At 40.2% G+C, this 13,903-nt stretch overlaps 1 protein-coding gene across 2 annotated transcripts in view; it reads right to left on the bottom strand.

Moving 5' to 3' along the window:
• The window catches only part of LOC105251573, a 37,519-nt gene extending 23,828 nt beyond the window's left edge, over nucleotides 1-13,691 (bottom strand). For both annotated transcript variants that reach the window (XM_011258488.3, XM_020027624.2), the window contains exon 1: nucleotides 13,392-13,691. The gene's annotated coding sequence lies outside the window, so the exon portion shown is untranslated. The remainder of the gene's footprint in view (nucleotides 1-13,391) is intronic.
• Between the last annotated feature and the right edge of the window lie 212 nt (nucleotides 13,692-13,903).

The raw sequence follows: 13,903 nt of genomic DNA, 5'->3' as shown, positions 1-13,903 counted from the left end.
ATAATGAACGCACGACAAGAGGATTTTTAAAACACGCAACGGCCTATGTTCTACAAATTCAATCGTCCTTAAATTATACCCTTCGTTGTCGAGGGTCCGTTGTTCCTCGTAGCTAATGAAAATAAGAATTATAAGTAATGAGGCAGAAAATAAAGAGGCTGAAGAGCTCCGAAGAGCTCCGAAGAGCGGACCCGTACAAGCATACAGGTGAAAAAAAAGGAAATTAAAAAAACGTCTAAACGAAAGAAGCCCCTCGGCGAGGTATAAGATAGACTCTCAATGTACCGACCAATAATAAAATAAATCAGAACATAATACAGAAGAGAAATCTGTAGGAATTTTATAAAGATCATGAATTTTTCACGACAATATATATAATACAACGTAGTACTGGTGATATATATTACGTTTTATACATGCTAAAAGTTAGAAAAATGATGTATGTATTTTATATATATTTAATATGTATTTTAAACATTTATTAAATATTTTAAATATTTATTAAATATTTATTTTAACAGTTTTATGATATTTATTTTAACAGTTTAATGATATTTTCTTATTTTTTCCTTAAATTAACGTTTACATACTTATCTACTCGAATATAACTCATTACAGATATTTAATTTATTTCAAGAAATATAATTATCAAAAATCGAATAATAGATATCGAAATTTAATATTCTATTCAGAATATTATATTCTATTGTGTTGTAACGCGAATACAGTTACAATTTTTGAGAATTAGGAGCGAATAATTAGACAAAATTCCTCATTCTCATTAAATGCGTCATCACCGATACGGAGTGTTGCCGGAGAACAATGAATTCTGCGAGCGCGATTCACGCAGGAAACCTCAACCGCTGTTTATTAACGGGGCGTCGTCGTTAAAGTCGCGTTAAAGTTAGCACCGATTGTTCGCTTTCCACAGCTACGACTTACAGTTACCTACAAATACGTTGCGCGGAATCCAGATCCTCGATTCTCACCTTGGCCCGCCTGCTGAGTTTTAAATCGCCGATCTCGATGTAAAACTTGACCGCGGAAATGACGGTAACGGGTCTCGCACAAACGTAAATTACGAAATGCTTCCGGCAATGATCGTGATATTGAATCCAAGACATCTGTAATTTCTACACATCGACAGTGCACTCTAACATTTTTCTGACAACCACGTAATATTGTGTGAATTTATTCGATGCAAATACTTTATTAAATTAAAAAAAAATTATAAAAAGTTTAAAAAAAATTATATTTCTTAAGATGTTATATTAAATGAGATTAAACGGAAAATAGTGCGTCAATTTTAGCAAAAGAATATCCCATATATTCACTAGAATTTTTAATAAAATTTATATATATAATTAGTTGAAACATTTGTCGGAATATATGCACGTTTGCTCATAAATAAGGGATAATGAGAATCGCGCATCAGTGCCGGTTAATTAATTTAATAAGAGCCTGGTCGTGCCGCATGGAAACCAACTGCACTTGCTTGAGTGTGTGATATCAGTCCGCTCACGCGTAACGCAAGAACACGTTTAAGTCGTATCTGCCTCTTCACCGGTAATTTCACGTCGGATTATCACGTATCAGAAGGAAAAGCTTGAGAGATACCACGCCTATTTTATTTATATTTCCACGTTCCATCGCGCTGGAATCCAGACCAGGAAGTTTACGCGGAACGTCCAGGAAGTCAGCAATGCCCCGAGAGAATCGCCATTAAAAACAGGCATAAACTCTGGGCGGGCAGTCGATGCTGCAAAATGACGGAATGTTTCTTGCGACGTTGAATGTCATCGACTGGTCTATCAGTACTTCAACTAGTATTTCGATCGCAAGTATCCTTTAATCTTGCCATTCGTTCAGCAATCTGTCATTCAAATTAATTGCTTAATCATATCTCTTGATACGTGCATTATGCAAATAACTCTGGGCTATCTAGGAAGTCTTGTATAGCATCATTTTTTCTGAGATTATAACTAGTCCTTACAGATTAAAGGTGATTAATCGATCTGGATTCCGCGTCGAATTGATGAGGAGGACAGTTTACTAATAATATTACAAAACTGTAATAATAATTCTTATCATATGCAATATAATATATAATAGATAGCTGAATAATAAAGATATATAATTATGCAAAAATGTCATAACGCCTAACGATAATAAAAAATAAATATAAAAATGAAAAATAAATATAATAATACAAAATATAAAATAAATATAAAAATGTACATATGTATTCTGAAAAATAATTAATTAAACAATTAATAAAAGAATGTGATTAATAAAAGAAAATGTTATTACAGTTTTCGATTTGAAACGTATGTGTTTTTATTTTTTTTCACTCATGAATTATAAATCAAATGGTATTAATATCTTTCGCTAATCGACATTCGCTTATAAATCTTGCAAAGTTCCGTTTTAGCGAGGTCTAAAATGCAAGTTGTAACGGCGTGTAACGATCTCCCTAAAGAGGTACAAAAAACAAGGTCGTACGGTTACATCGAAGGCTGATGGTTGGCCACGCGAAGCAGGAAGCCGTGTGTTGTAGCTACTAAACGTATCTCTCAGACGATAATCGGCGCAAACCATCACTGAGCATGTTCGACGATTCAATGGCGGCTCGAGGAAGCGATAATGATCCATTCTCACGTTCATTATCGCGCGATGATGCGGTCAATCTTAACCGAGATCGTGCTCTAGAAGCGGATAAAATCCGTGTATCGATATTCAGGATCGATACCGGTGTCAACTCATCCGCGTCTCATCCCGCGTCGTGGGTTTCGACGTCATTTCAATGCGATCTCGGGTGTCTCGTTAAGGTCGGCGTCCAGTTGCGATGATATCACGCTGGATAAGAGAATGTTCGCGTACGCAAGTCTCTGCTAGAAGCTCCCTCTCCTCTTTCCCCTCTCCGATTGTGTGCTAGTCGGTAGAATAACGAGACTCGGACATTACTATTAAAATCGTGACTAGCGATTTCAGCTTCTTCGACGAGGTCTAAAATGGGCGCCGCCGTCGTATCGATGATGCTGCTGCTAATTGGAGTGTATTGAAGCGGACAGTTTTTGCCTGCGAGGCAATTCCGATTCAGGAAGCAACTCCCCGCGGACATAAAACCGTCTCCGGCTGAAAAAAACGAGCCAATTCGATTGAATTACTTCGCGAAATGCTTTTTGCACGCTGACCCTCGATGAGTTCGCGCGTATGATTCTGGATATTCTTTTTATCAGCGATTTAATTGAAAGTGACGGCCGCATGTGCAATTGGCATTATCGCGAGCAGCTTGGACCATCTCTCATTCGTCAGCTGTCCGTTTATAATTGCGTCCAAGATACAGAATTACGCTGATTCCCGGATGAAGAAGCGGATATTGCAATAGCAGTAACGGTGCACGGTCTCCTCGCGAGAGCTCGATACCCCGGCGATTTTAATTTCAACCGCATTAAGAGCAGATAAGGGATTAAGAGCAAACGGTTATCGCTTCGCGATGAAACGCTGGCCTCTGTCGGAGCTGAAACCTGTTCGGGGCATTAGACGCGATCGTTAAAGACGCGACATCCCGTTAATCGCGATGTTCCTTACACGAGTATCCATACTCGACCACTTCGTCTTAATCCGACACAGCAACGTGCAACGTTTCCGACAAAGAGACCGAACGCGGAGCAACAATGCTCCCTGCACCAAGCAGTGCGATTTGTTCGGTAAAGTAAAGCGCCCGATCGGGGCCCGATCGGGGCCCGATACGTTGGAAACGGCGGACCTCCAACGGCGATGACTGACTTGGAGAGTGTAACGGTCTTCGAAGGCTTCGCGGCTTGGCTCCGAAGAATCGAAGACGAGCGGTTACCGTTGCGCGGACCACAAACTCGGGACCCGACAGATATCTCTCCACCATGCGATGCACTTACCAAGCCCCGACCGGCGGAGGAGTCGTGTGCCGCTGTTTGCTTTCCATTGCCCGTCGCTATTTTCGCTCCTTTGTTCGTACACCTTGGCTATGTACAACCGGTGGGGTCGTCCTGTGACCGCACACGAATGCACGATCTGAATATGGCTCGTGCGACGCGATGCTCATCGCACGAGAAATACAGTAAAGCTTCATTAGTCGGGATAATAAAGACACGGCCGGGTCACGTAACAGAATTTCTATAATAAGAGACCGCATAACTCGAGATGTATGCGTCTTAATTAGGTTAACGGGTTAACTCAACCATAAAGGTACGAAAAAAAGAAGTACCTCTTCGATTCAATTAATAAAATAAAAAATTATCGATTTGTATATCAGAACAAAAATATCAAAATCGATATCATTTTTAAATTTTAGCTTCTTGAAGCGTGAAATAAAACTTTATAGATATTTATCAGAGACTACTCTCTATCTTTTGATAATGATATTTTAAACTTTTTTTTTTAATTGACCAGATCTTTTTTGGAAATAAAGAAAAAATGAGAAATTGGTTTCCAAAATTAATACATCCATTTAAAATTAAAAAAAAAGAAAACGAAAATAAAAATAAAAATTTAAAATGCACGTGTATGAGCTTCTGATAAATAAATCGTCAAATTCAAAATTATATTAATTAGCTTTGATGAAGCGTAATATTTTGAAGAAATAAATTGGTTTCTAAGTTCGAGATCCATGTCGATTTTGATATCCATCTACTATGTAGGTAGTTTCATTCGTGAAAATACAGTAATCGTTTCACAAGCTATAAATTGCGAGATACCATGCACGCACGTGACGCGTTTTGTTCACGCTTACGTGGCTCAGCATCCTCTTTCGCGCCGTGGTGTTTCATTATGTATGCCGAATCGCGCGAATTTGTCTGGATTCAACGGCCGATACCAACGGTATGTAACTCGTTGGTTACGAGATAGGAGGTGTAAACCGAATACACCGCCTTTAAGTCGATTCGGATATTCTCTCTCTCTCTCTCTCTTTCACGACGTTGGCGGATACCGTTGGTCGCGCCACAAATGCCAGGAAAGCGATATTTCTCAGCCACTGCATGCGATGCATGAGTGTTATCTCTCTCATGACATCGACATTTACTCGATAACGCTGCTTGTGCAGGGTCGTTAAATAAATTGAAATATGTAAATTAAAATATTCTGATCGCGTGCAAGTTTGTCTCGAAGTTACTCTTGACGTCACAAATCTCGCGAATCGTATTATTTAAGATTTTTCCTCCCAACGGTCCACTTTCTTTGTTATTCGACTATAAATATCATTCCGATACCGATTAAAACCGCAAATTTATTAGATAACACAAAGTACTCATTTCGCAGCCGCAGATGCTTGACGCGAATCGATGCTTTAAATTAAACCGCTTGTCAAGCTCGGAGTTACAAAATGAAATGACGATGAGTCTCACTATTCCGATGAAATGATAGACGCGTGACGGGATGTGCGTGTTTGACGAGATCGAAACGATTTCCTGGTCGGACGAGATTTATTATTGAGAAAAACACGTTTACCTGTTCACGCTTTTGTGTGAATTTTTACGTAATAAATAATGTAATTTTTTGCGTGGAATTTTTCCGAAATGCATTTCAATAAATTTTAATTTTAATTCCGCTCATAAAGCTCAATTATGTCACAACTTATTATACTTGAACGCGCCGTGTCTGTCAACGTAAATACACCTCGCCGCGAATATCGCAGACCTCATCTGCATTCGCGATTTACGTGTGCAAAATAAACGCAGTGCCCCACTTGCGAAACACCAGGTGCTTCGGGCAACTTAAGAAGAGCTTCCGCAAAGTTGCCCGAATACCAACGGCCAGGATGGCGATCATCAATGGCAGGCTGGACCGATATTTGCGGTCGATCGCGAACTGTCTTTGTCACCGAGCGACTCGGCCATAATTTATTCACGTTGAGCTCAGTTGTCCACCATCTTCCGCATTCGTTATCGTCGCCTCGGGAAGAAGAATGGCGGAGGTATCAATAAGAACTACCTCCGCGGGGACGACTAGTTCCGCCGTACGAGCGATTCGAGATGAAAAAATGATTCTGCGGTCGAGGACCGCTAAGCACAGGCGGGTGAATGTGTCGTTGAATGCGGCTGGAGAGAAACGCGGTACTTCTCGGAGAGATTGTCGTCCATATAACCAGGTCAAAGGCGTGTAATATAAATAATGCCGATTCCCGCGTGTGTAATATTACCGCCAAGCAAGCGGGGCACTCCACTTTTCCAGTTATCCCTATCATGCCGACCTGTAATTTAGCTCACATAATGTGATTCGCAAATGTCCACGGTTGCTGGAATCGATTACCCTGCACAAGTCGCGTCGCGAATCATTCCAGCAGATACGAGGACTCGCGATGAACGAGTTTGCGCTTATAATTTATTCCCCCTGTCGCGGCTACGGATCGATTTAATGGCATTCCTGGATATGCTGGGATACGCTTCCAGCGTTTATCTCTCGAATAACGTCTGTATCTTTAGATACAAAATTGACTTCACATTCGAAATCGTTTGTTTCATCTACTTAGAACAAAAGAAACCTATTCCTTTCGCACGACCGTCGTGTTTCGCGTCTCTCCATCATACATCTTCACCGACGTCGATGACCCCCTTTCGCGCCGCGGCTCATTCCTCCGTACCGTTAATCGATCAATTTGCAAAGCGCACGCTTCGATCACGTCGTGTAACTGGGCACGTTGCCGGTTTTCCAAGATTGCACGACCCGATCCCGGCGCGGCGTACAGGGCCCCACACTGATTATTACGTGTCCGCCTAATGGCTCCGAGCGAGCTTGGGCTTCGATATTGATGACCCACTAGCACGGTTTATTATCCGCTTACAAAGCGAAGCTGCGATTAGTTCCTTCGGCCAAACGACGTTTCCATCGGCTAGATGCCATATGCATCTTTAGACATGTGTGCGTGTGTGTGTGTGAGACTGAATGTTTCGTAGCCTGCGATGAAGCACCGTAACACACCGGAGATATGGACAATGGACATGAAGGAGTTCAAAAATACTAAAATCATTCGTTCAAAAATAACAAGAAAAAGTCGATCAATATGTTGTTTTTCATACAGGAAAAATGTTCTTAAAAAAATTCGATATAAATCTATTTCGAGCGAATATCTGAAATTAAATAGATCAAATTCATGTCAGTTTTGATTTTTGCACAATTAATTAAATTCAGCAAATTCACTTAATCGCATAGAAGTAGAAATATCGGTTTCAGAAAGTCAATTTTGATACTTTTCCTCTAACGTAATTGGATAAAGCATCTGTTCAAGGGTTTTCAAGATAATAACACGGCGATTGTCGCAAAAAACCAATATTAGCCGACGCTCTTGTATATCACCACTTCCGTTTTCCGACGTTTAAGCACCGACATTAAACGCGGGGCAGCCGTGCGTTATTTTTAAACGCACGAAAGCAATTAGCGTTTAAGCGCAAAAGCGTAGTGGAGGAATGCCCCCGAGAGATAAAACAAAATCATTATACGTTCCGACTTAACTCGACGAGAGATACGCGTATTTCGTTCGCGCACGATGCAATGCAATGCGTTGCGTTGCGTTGCGTTACGATGCGTCGCGATGCGTGGAAGTGAGACCGTCAGGAAGTGGCTTTAAAACGTGCCGAGCGTTTAGTAATAAACGCCTGGCCACAGTTTCGTGTCGCTATTTCCCTCGCGAGATTCGTTCACCCTTTACGCACATCGCCTTTACGCACCACTACCTCACGCGCGTGCGAGAGAGCCTTGACCCGACATCGGAGTGTCTTGCCTCGAATAAAGCGTTCACGTGTCAGTTTGCGAACACGGGATCGTTGTATTGTTTACTGGATGGAGGTCCATGTATTTATAAATATATCGAATTTATTTATGATATATTAATTAATATTTATATCGTCATTTTGAGAAAATCCAAGAATCGCGACGTATGATATAAAAATGGTGTATTTTTAATATAAAATTTATTTTTAATATAAAATTTAAAACAACGTATTGTCGTGTAATAGATAAAATCTAGTAAACGTAAGACGAGAATATTATGTACATATTATTCAGTAGTAATACCAGTGAAAAAGCTATGTATGTATAAATGCCAATAATACCGGTATTTATGCCTTGACTTTTATTTCGATTATTTTAAAATCGAAGCACATATCATTTGTAACGGGTACCTTTCATACCGGTTTCAATCCCCGATATAATCTACGAAATACACTCTTGCCGCAAAATCTCGCGTATTGTGCGTCGATGAAAGTATAAATTGGTCGCGAATTGGAAATTCAGTTCATATATTGTGCTTCTTGCGACATTACACATCCGGAAACGCGCGACGATCTAATCTTCGATACTTTATTATTCTCAATACGTTTCGCGTGTCGCTGCAGAGAGTTAATTTTAAGCTTCGTTCCGTCCATGTGATACTTCCTGCGGAGCCAGATGGACGAGCACCTGCATAGAAACGAGTAGTCAACCGAGATACAACCTGTTCGAGCACGCCGTAACTTCTGGACGATTCCTTCCACAGTTATTGGTCCTATTCCTCTATCTGCGCTAAGAGCGTAAGAGCGCCTGGGATGACACATGGGAAGACGTCTGTGAAAGCGATTTTCTCTCGTTCCTTTTGCGTTGCAAAAATGCAAAGGCATCGCGAAATTTCATCGCGAAAGGTAAAAAAAAAGAGAGACGCACCTATAATTTCTTTAATAAGATTGAATATCGTCTTCGAGATCTAACAAGATGTAAAAGGTAAACGAAAAGCCATTTCCTTCCGTTGATATAGTATCGGTCGTTCCTTTAAGCGAAATTAATAAATCGCTAGGATCACGCTACGGAGTTGGGGCGCATAATTTGACTTCTACTCCCGGAGAGCTCGGAGAAAGATAATGCGAATTCACATACGGCGATCCCATGCATCGCGTCTACACGAGAGCGGTGGATGGAGATGGAAGGAGCGCGCGCGAGAGTTAAACGGAGTCTTGGTCAGGGCCGTTGGCAGCTCGGGGTCAATGGCCAGGCGGCGCCTGCCTGCGAGATTCTTCATCGGTCGAACGAGAGATAGTGGGGCAGGTCGTGCTTGCAACGACGTCGAGGAAAGAGGAAAACGAACGATAAGGAATATAATGAAAAATACGTCGTCAAAGATCGCGAAAAAATCGCTCTTGCGCGTCTCGAAAGTTTTTTAGCGACCCCGTGGAAAACGTTTCGCGAGGGAATAAACGTGATTTGTGAGCAAAGTTTAATCGCGCGACAGCCGCACAAATCCTCGAATTAATCTCGCATATGTCTGAAATTAATCGCGTAAAGTCTCGGACGTAGCTGTGCAAATGCATCATTAATGATGCGCGTCTCTGAACAGCTGCATCCTGATGCGGAGATTTCTGAATTATTGTTGTCCCATTTGTCCCAAACTATGAGATATTAGTTTGAATATATTTGTTATAGAGTTTGAACTCTGAGAATATATTAGTTTCCGTTTTCCAGATACTACTGTGTTATATTTAAAAGCTAAAATGAATAACATTGCAAGCGATATTCCTGGGGGATTCGCAATATTGATTTCCCCCATTGCAGTTAAGAATTGCTTTTGATTTTAATCCTGGCAAAAATAATGTCTCCTCCAACGTCACAATAATATTAAGAGCTTTGTTAAATGAATAATTTATATTAAATGCGAAATGTACGCGCTCGTAAATAAAACGCGAAGGAATATTAATCGCATTCATTAAATCTCTTTCTCTTCTTGTTGAGTTTTACTTTAGCTAGCGCGAATACTTGCATACGATAAAGCAAAAACCCATCTCGCAGTCGGCGAAGATCGGAATGACGTCAACAACAACGATGAAGAGAAGCGAGATGGTCACGCCGCAATGACTTTGCACCTGAGAAATGAAGTACTTCGTCCGAGGGCCCTCCCTTTCCTCGTTTAAATTGTCTATTGTCGCGATCTCGCGTACGCTAATGGGATTTTGATATCGGGTTTTCTCTGTCCTCGTAGAAGGGCGATTCCGAGAAATCAGGATACCGTGCCAATGATCGGGCCGAGGTGCATCACTCGAGCACACGCTACGCGAAGGTCGCTCGGCGCAACACGATGGGATTGCATGGAATCATTCGGGGCAGTCGGCCAATAAAACCGAGCGCCATCCGGCGATCGTGCAGATGGAGTTTTATACGAGACTGTCGGGCAAAAGTAATAACCAGAGTAAATTGAAGCGTACTAATAAGCGTACACGGTAGCGAGAAAAGTTACATGGTAAAAAACGCGAAAGAGACGGCTACGCTATAAATATCATGTGAAGGAAGCTGAGATATATCACGAGAGGAAGCAGTTGAATAAAGTGTGGTAATAAAAATGCGAAAAACTCATATATAATGTGCGCTAATAAAGACATTATCTTTCAGAAGAGCTAGGGATGAACGTTCGAAGGATGCATTGATTAGTAGACATATTGTTAAACAAAATTAGATTGGCGAATATAATTTGAATTGCTCGTTTTTTATTTCGGAAATATGATTCTGCGTTGAATGTATAGTTGAGCATTACTCAAATTTACGGTTGGCAGAGTCTAAATTACATAAGAAAAGCACGTGCTGTAGGAGAAGGTCTACTCATTAGTAGACCAGTAATTATCAACGTAATAATAATTTCAAATCAGTAATCTATTCACACACAATATTTGATAATAACGTGGCAGCAAAATATGAGGGGAAAATGTAATACACAATTAAATGTAGTATACAAATGTAATATACAATCAAAATTAATGTGCGTTATAAAAATCGTCAGAAAATGTGTTCAGCAGCAATTTTCATCTTCTTGTCGAGGATTAATCAGAATTATGCAGTAGTCTATATATAGCACATGTTACATGTAGATAATTAAAACGCATTTCGTAAATATAATTAAAACACATTTCATACAAGTAGGTGCAATAAAGTTGGATATAAAGCCGCTCAATAATAAGTACAAATTTATAATTATATATCATTTATTTATTGTGGTGATAAAATTAATTTTAGAATATTCTAATTGACTTGTTTTTTTTTGCTTTGCATATCTTATTCATTATATCTTCAATTAAGTAATGTAATGAAATAAAGATGAATGTAAGCCTTGTAACATCTTGTTAACTGCTATTAACTGAAGTTTTACGCACAACAACAGGCAATTTTACGGTTTCTTTCTTTGCATTAAGTGTGTGTTCAAACGGTGCAAACCAGTAAAATTTTACCATACTCTCGTCACGTCGCTTGCACACGTAACATAATTAATCGAACTCTCACTCTGAGTATAATATACAATATTCTTTGTGGATCAACATTTTTAATAACTTTTATATCAATAATAATTTCTTTATAATAATTCTTTTAAAAGTGTTTCTGTAAAAGTTATAAATCAGTATATTGTGACAAATTTTATTCTCCGTTTTCACATTTTTTCAGTAAATATAGAGAATAATAATAAATAAGAATAAATTTTTCACTAAAAAATATATAAATGGCGTTCTCTAGTTTAAAAATAGTGTATTATTTCTCAGAAATAAATGATTGGAAATGTCGCAAAAAAGTAACTTTGTAGTGCGGAAGATATTAAAAGAGACGTTACGCTTCTCTGGCATTGAACTCTCTGAATCGAGTGAACTAACTCCGACGTCGAGGTACAACTAACAATGAAATTCTCACAATTGCTCAGCAAATAATTTCATAAAAACTTCACAAATAGATTTAATTTACTATAATTTATCTATATATATATATCTGTGAATAAAATTATATAATTATATAATTACATTTTTATTAATCGCAATATATATCGAGCCCTTGAATTAATTTTTTTTCTGTGCATTAAATACATTTCTCTTTAGCGTAATTTTGGATTCATGTTCTATTAACATTGGTTATTTCATAAAAGAGTGCACAATTACGTTGTTTCTTGACTCATAAACTGAGGGTCGATGGACTTGCGAGATACGAACGAACGAACAGAGGTACCAGCATGAATATTCGGCACACGTACACTTCGAATATACACGAAATTGCTTATCTTGAACGCGTACGTTTCTTATTCAAAAAAAAACTATGGACGTTTCTTTATAATATTCTTATAAATTATAGAGTTTTAATTATAAAATTAGAACAATCGTCAATGGATATCATTAGGAGGGAAAAAATTCAGCGTACAAATCAGTTGTATCACGACGTTAAAGTCTTCGGGCATTCATTTTCTCGCATTCAACTATAGAAAGAATAATCTCTTCGACCTTGAAGGGCTATTCCATTCGCGGCATCGCTCTTCCTCTCTCTCTTTTTCTCCATCTCTCTCTCTCTCTCTCTCTCTCTCTCTCTCTTTCATTCGTTACGCGAGCGCAAGGTTAATCCATGAACGCGAGGCGAATCAACGCCGTGAACGAGATCGAGAATCAAGCAGTGCGTATGCGTCACATGCCCCTTAAGAGAAGAAATGAGTTTCGTTTTCGCGCCCTCAGGTGCAGCTTACGTGCGCACTTGTGTCTTGCATTTTAAAGAAATCCTACCTCTCAGTAGGCTCATGATATGCAACAATAATCCTCCAAAGTGTTATGCTTGCGCACAACTGTATTTGATACGCTTATGCGGGATACTAATGAAGGAATTGAAATAATATGCGTTTCTTCATTAAGATATATAAGTATACAACTAAAGATATGATGAAAGGAAGCTTGCGTTAGTTATCGATGTTTAAGAGTATATTAACATGTACCTTGCACCAAGGCAAACTACAAGGGCATTAATCATCTCATTCTTAAAAGAGATTTTTCTCTCTCGAGGGAAGTGCTTCTTATGTATGCTCTTGTAACATCCGCGTGCTATTACCGCGGTTGTTCAACAGCTACGGCCCTGACTTTGAACCGTGCTCTCACCGTGGGAATGGCGGCCGCGAGAAGTGTCGGCGTGAAACTCATATTTTACACGATCAGGCGCGATTCTCTCCCGTGTCGTTATTCGTGAATTTATTATCCGTATATTTGTGTAAACAATGTAATTCTCTACTCTCTGTAAATGATACGTTTTGCTTATTCCACCATCTTTCGGAGCACTATATATGATATAATATCCTCACTGCTACAAAATATATTGCTATTCAGTAGCGAGCAATTCGAGGTCAATCGACTGGACGAACGTCCCACATAAGGCACCGCCGAGGAGGACCTTCGCCGTGAACTTTCGCACGTTCTCCAAGCGCAATCACTTCTCCATATCTCGCGACCCGACTCGGGATCGTTGAGCGATCCCTCATCCGCAGACCTCTCTCATCCAACAAACCCATTTAGTCATCGACACTTTTTATCACGTCGAGGTACCTCGCCGGCTGTGCCTTCCGTAACACTTTTCGCACCAGAATTAGCAGCACGAAAATTCTCACGTACCTTGACCGGCTATCCACAGACACCACGATCCCAGATCCAAGTTCACGCTTCGTTCTCTAATCACTCGATAGTTCTAATCACTGGTACTGATTTCCTCAAACTTTGTCGAACCCGCAAAGTGTCTTTCGTTGGCAGAGATATCGACGACGCGTCGATAAGAGATCTCTCCGCCAAGATACCGGGCCGATCACACGCGACTTAAACACTCGATGTCCGATCCCTCGAGCCTTTGATATAAGAAAGAAAAAAAAGACGCTCCTGTTGACTGGACTGTCGGCACGGCTCTGTCTTCGAGGCAGCGCATCCGCCTGACTTTATAAACCAAGCTGGCCGAGTGGTGGTCGCGGCTGCTTGCCGCTTATAACTGGAGAACGATTGGAGAACGCCGGTTAAAGGCTGACGCGGATTGGCCCGTGGATCTAGCGGTACCCTGACTCGATCCTGGGGGATCGACTGCCTCCGCGGAGCCGCGATGTTTCAATGCGCCTCTCTTCCTACAGCCCGACTAGTTA

This window comes from Camponotus floridanus, unplaced genomic scaffold (genome assembly GCF_003227725.1).
Source record: "Camponotus floridanus strain SB8 unplaced genomic scaffold, Cflo_v7.5 scaffold7, whole genome shotgun sequence".
NCBI lineage: Eukaryota > Metazoa > Arthropoda > Insecta > Hymenoptera > Formicidae > Camponotus > Camponotus floridanus.
This window is presented reverse-complemented; position numbering and strand designations above follow the sequence as displayed.